Raw genomic sequence first — 6,000 nt, 5'->3', positions numbered from 1 at the left:
CCCAAATGGCTGCAATGGCCATGGCTGGGCCAAGATGAAGCCAAGAGCCATGAGCTTCACCCTGGTCTCCCATGTGGGTGGCAGGGTCTCAAGTATTTGGATTATCTTCTCCTACTTTACCAGACCATTACCAGAGAGCTGAATCAAAAGTGGAGCACCAAGGACTCAAACCTACACCCATAGGGGATCTGGTATCCTAGCTGATGGCTTTACAGGCTATACCACGATACTAGCCTGTATTCTACACCTTTAATAAAATGCTCAAGTAACTGTTGAGAAACAATATGAACTGAAATTAAGGTACACACAAACTTTAGAACACATACAAAAAGTCACTCAAATCAGTGTATACATTCAAATTTGAAATGCAAACTATAAACATTCGAGAATTGAAAGTGGAAGAAAATCTACATGCCCTTGCATTTGGTAACGACTTTTCACACATAACAAAAAGACAGTTACCGAAAGAAAGAAATTACTATTGTGGACTTCACAGAATTAGATTTTCTACCTGTGACTCATTATGTGCATAGAACAAATAGACAAGCTGGGATAAAATATTCACAAAACACATCTGGCAAAGAATTCTTATGCCCGCAATCTGTGGTCCCCTGAAAATCACACCAGAGACCAAAGTTGAAGCCAATTAGCAGGGTCGTTTTTTTATTACAAGTTCGAACCCGGGCATCTCAGTGTCTCCAGGAGAGGAAAAACCCCCCGAAGCCCCGAGCCCAGTTCTCACAGAGTTTTTATTATCATGAACAAGCAGGCTTTAGGGGAATGCTATAGATCAAGTTGACACTTCTGATAAGTCCCGAGACACCTGTCGCTGACTCCAGGGTAGGGGCTGGTTGTTATCTCAACCTTTCTACCTCCCTTTTACATTCCTGGACCTGGGTCAGGGTTGGGTCACATCTGGCCAGGTGGAGGGAAGGGGGAATGTAAACAACTTAGTGTAGTTACTGGATTACTTAGCTCAACATCTAACATAATACATATATAAAGTCAAAGACACTTAGCATTGCTTACTATTACTACTAGTTGCCTACTAAGCTAATGTGATTACACTTTAGGTTACATTAAAATAATATTTTCTAGCACTATTATAATGAATACTAAGGGCATAGTAAAAGCTGGTTGTGCAGGTGTCTTCTCAGAATGTCTATTCAAAATACACAGAGAGTCCTAAAAATAAAAAATAACTACAAACAACTCAATTAAAAATGGGCAAATAAATGGACACCAGACCAATGAAAATTTTTATTAGAGCTGCTAGACTACAAGACAAGAACAAAACAGCAGTTGCTGGAGGGTGAGGAACAACAGGACGTCTCCTTGCTGCTGGCAGGAGCCAATGGCCCAGCCACTGTGGAAGAAGTTTCAGTGTTTCTCCTGAAGTGAAACAAGCATCGCTGTACAATCCAACATCTACACGATGCATTCTGTGTGTTTGAAACATTCCTTTGACAAATACTTCCAGACAGCAGTCACCAGGTAAATTTGTTCAGACTTACGGTAATAGGACTCCTCCAACAGCAGAGCGATGCGGGACTGAACTGGGTACTCCATCCACAGTGCACTCGCCACCCGTCTGCAAGAACAGAGGTTGCTTCTCTGTGCTCTACACTGGACCCCCAACACCGAAAGCAGGAGGAAGCTTCCCACATCAGGAGTCCCCAGGCCTCCGGACACCACCCAGGGGTCAGTTAAAGGCACAGCAGCACACGACTGCCTCTCCCACGTCAGACGCCCATCACAAGTAGCAGGTCCCCAGGTCACAGAGGCTCCTCTCTGAGATGGCCACAGACTGAGGGCTCACACAGCTCCCTACTCAGGTTCGATCATTGCTATGACGTTCACAGAACTCAGAAAAACAAATTTCCTGAATGTTTTGGTCTCCCCACAATTCGTTGCTGAAGTCCAACCCCCAAAGTGACGTCATGAAGAGGTTATTTGGGGACTGGCACTGTGGTGCAGCAAGTTAAGCCAACGCCTGCATGTTAACTTACTTGCAACATTAAAACTACAAAACTGCAGAGGGGGGTTAGCGGAGGAAAGCCTCAGAGAGGTCGCCCCTGACGTGCGGCCGCGGCTCAGTTAGCTGACCTTCGGCCGAGTTAATCTCACACGCAGCCAAGGGGGCAGGCCTCACACACGGCAGAACAGGAAACCTTCCGAGCCATGTGCTCCGCCCAGGACACCTGCGGGTTCTGCGCCATCACGGGACCGCGAGTGCCCCAGGCGTGAACCAAAACCCCCAGGCAGGGTTGTGGCTCCGGCCTGGCCTAGTGCTGCCGCCCGCCTCAGATTCCGTCTCCCAGAGCCCAGCCAGCGACAGCCTCAGAGGACTCCATCTCCCAGAGGCCCCTGGGGGGTGTCGCACCTCAGAGGACCCATCACCCACAATGCCCCGCGGGCGACCGCCTCAGACTCCTCCCAGAGCCCAGCCAGCGACAGCCTCAGAGGACTCCATCTCCCAGAAGACCCCGTGGGCGTCATGCGTCAAGGACAGCATCTCCCACAATGCCCCGCGGGCGACCGCCTCAGACTCGACCTCTCTGAACCCCGTGGGCATCCTGCCTCCGAGGACTCCGTCTCACAGCGGACCGGAAGGGGCGTGTCTATGAGGACCCCATCTCCCAGAGCCCCCCTCGATGCCCCCTCGGAAACGCCTCAAACGCCATCATCCAGAGACCAGCAAGCGACAAGCCTCAAAGGCGTTGCCCAGAACACCTCGCGGGCGGCCATCTCAGACTATTTTCCAGGGTCCCATGAGCGCCTGCCTCAGACTCCATCTCCCAGAGGTCCTAGCAGGATGCTCACGTCAGAGCACCGCTTCTCCCAGAACACCTTGCAGGCGCTCGTCTCAGACTCCATCTCCCAGAGGTCCCTCCGGCGTCACGCGTCAGAGGACTGCTTCTCCCAGAATGCCCAGCTTCTCCCAGAATGCCCAGCAAGGTCCCGTCTCAGCCTCCATCTCCCAGCGGGCTACGGGGGTGTCACACAGCAGAGGACCTCATCTCCCAGAATGCCCTGCAAGTGTCCCGCCTCAGCCTGCATCTCCCAGAGGGCCACAGGGCGTCACACAGCAGAGAACCGCATCTCCCAGAGCCCTGTGGGTGTCCCATCTCAGTGCACTGGCACCCACCTCAGAATCCAACTCCCAGAGCCCAGCGAGCAACAAGCCTCAACATGCTCCATCTCCAGAATGGCTCGGGGTGTCGGACATGAGATGACCCCGCAGGCCCAGATGACCCCCTCAGATTCCATATCCCATAGGTCCCCCGGGGTGTCGCACGTCAGAGGACCTCATCTCCCACAATGCCTCACGGGCCTCTCGCCTCAGACTCCATATCCCATAGGTCCCCGGGGGTGTCACACGTCAGATGACCTCATCTCCCACAATGCCTCGCCGGTGTCTCTCCTCAGACTCCATATCCCACAGGACCCCGCGGGAGTCTTGCGTCAGCGAACCCCGTCTCCCATGCTCTGAGGCTAAAGTCGGTCAGGAGAAGCGGGTTCGTGTGCCCTCTCGTGGCTACCATGACTCCGCGCATAACACTCAGCGTGCCCCATCCTAGCTTTTCTGGGAAATGGAACAAATTCAGGGTCGTACTCAGATCAGCAAAGGCCTCCGCATAGGAAATTCGCACTGACAAGGGGTGCACTACCCCATGTCTTGTTTGACATTTGTGATGTAGCAATTATTTGTGAATTTTTTGCAAACTATATGGGATGTTATAAATATGAGCGTGTAATTCTTAAACAAAAATCAACTAAAAATAGTCCACACGCTGAAAATTGAAATACAGAAATTCTAGAAAAATGTATACCAGAATCTATGTGGTCTTAGATTTGTTAGGGAGTTCTAACCACAATTCAACTCACAAAAGAAAAGGTGTGAACATAGACTTCATAAAATTAAGTTTTCTTCTGTGCAAGGCCCTGTTCAGAGAACAGAGGGTGCAGAAATGGAGCAGGCACCGACAGAGCAGACACTGGTGAAGAGTATGCACTCGGGGCAGGCAACTGGTCGAGTGGTTGAGATGCCCAAGTTCCACATCTGAGTGCCTGGGCTTGATTCTGGGCTCTGGCTCCTGACTCCAGCTTCCGGCTAATGCAGATCCTGGATGGCCTCAACTGAAGGCATCAAACTATTCGGTTCCTGGTACCCACGTGAGACATTGGATTGAGTTCCTGGCTCCCTACCATCTAGGGCCTGTTGCAGAAATTTCTGGAGTTAACTGGCAGGTGGGAACTCATTCTCTCTGTCATTTCTCTTAAAAAAAAAAAAAAAAGTGCATATCAGGGGCTGGCTGTGGTGGAGTGGATAAAGCCACCACCTGTAACACCAGCATCCCGTTCAGGTGCAAGTTTGAGTCCAGGCTGATCCACTTCCTAACCAGCTCCTTGCTAATGTGCCTGGGAAGGCAGTGGAAGATGCCTCAAGTACTTGGGACCCTGCATTCATGGGGCCTAGTACTGACCATTGCAGCCATTTGGGGGATAAACTAGAAGGTGGAAGCTCTCACTCTCTCTCTCCCCCTCCCCTTTCAAGTAACTATTTTTTAAAAAGGAGTAAATGACAATCTACTTAAATTATATAGAATATGCGAGCATCAGAGTATGCAATGCAAAAGATGACAAGGAATCTGTGTCTCAGATGTGTGGAAACTGCAGTTGGTGGGAGACACTGCTTGCCTCAATCACTCTGGAGGTGAGTGGAGTCCACAGACCCCAGGGGAAGGAGATTCTCAGGGGTTCTTCCGGGGAAAGAGGCTCCTGGATCCTGGCTTTGGATCAGCCCATGACCAGCTGTTATGGCCATCTGGAGAGTGAACTGGCAGTTAGAGACTCTCAAGGTTTTTCCAGGGGAAGTAGGCTCTCAGGGTCCCCAGGGGAAGGATGCTCTAGGTGTAGCATGGCCAAGGAGTTTCAACAGACATGGCAGTGTCAGGCAGAGTGGAGTCATGTGCCCTCTGCTGGCATCTGGGGTCCTCAAAGGCCACTACCCATTGCTCAGTAACACAATAAAGTGGCGACCATGCCCACCCACCATGGTCTCACTGAAGCTGTAGATTACTCTAGTGGTGGGTCCCTGACACTGTGCAATTGGAATTTGCAATAGCACCATAAAAATTGAAGTCCTAAGGTATAAATGTAACAAAATATATACATAGATGCACTCAGAAACCTTGAGACATGATAGGGAGAGGTCAGTACTCTGGCTCAGGAGGTCAAGCAACTACCTACAGTGCCAGCATCCCACACAAACTGCATTTTGAATTCTGGATAATGCACCTGGGAAGGCAGCAGAAGATGTCCCAAGTGCTTGGGCCCCTGAACCCATGTAGGAGACCTAGAACAAGCTCCTGGCTCCTGGCTTTGGCCTAGCCCAGCCCTGCCAATTGTGGCCATTGGGGAAGTGAACCAGTGGATTTAAGATCAATCTCTCTGTCTTTCCTCCTCTATAGCTCTGCCTTTCAAATAAATAAATACATCTTTATAAAAAGAAAACAAGCTTTAAAACCTTCCTGAAAATTAATTCAAACTAAGTCATAGGCTACAGTTTTGAATGCAAAATCTGAAAATCATAGGACAAAAAAGAAATAAAATCTACATGGTTCTTGGATGATTTTTAAAATTTATTTATTAAGACAATTACAGAGAGAGAGAGAGAGAGTTCTGCCATCTGCTTCTCCACTCCCCAATTGGCCACAACAGCTCAAAATAGATTAGACCAAAGGCAGGAGCCTCTAACTCCATCCAGGTCTCCCACATGGGTGACAGGAGCTTAAGCACTTGGGCCATCTTTAGCTGCTCTTCCAGGTGCACTATCAGTGAGCTGAATTGTAAGTGCAGCAGTTTGCACCCAAATAGGTGCTCATATGTGATGCCAGCATCACAGGCTATGGCTTAACCCACTGCAACACAATATTGGCCCTAAAGCTTGAATAATCTACAACACACAACATCAAAATCCAATTCCCAGAGTAAAAA

This window comes from Oryctolagus cuniculus, chromosome 9, assembly GCF_964237555.1.
Source record: "Oryctolagus cuniculus chromosome 9, mOryCun1.1, whole genome shotgun sequence".
Lineage (NCBI taxonomy): Eukaryota > Metazoa > Chordata > Mammalia > Lagomorpha > Leporidae > Oryctolagus > Oryctolagus cuniculus.
This window is presented reverse-complemented; position numbering follows the sequence as displayed.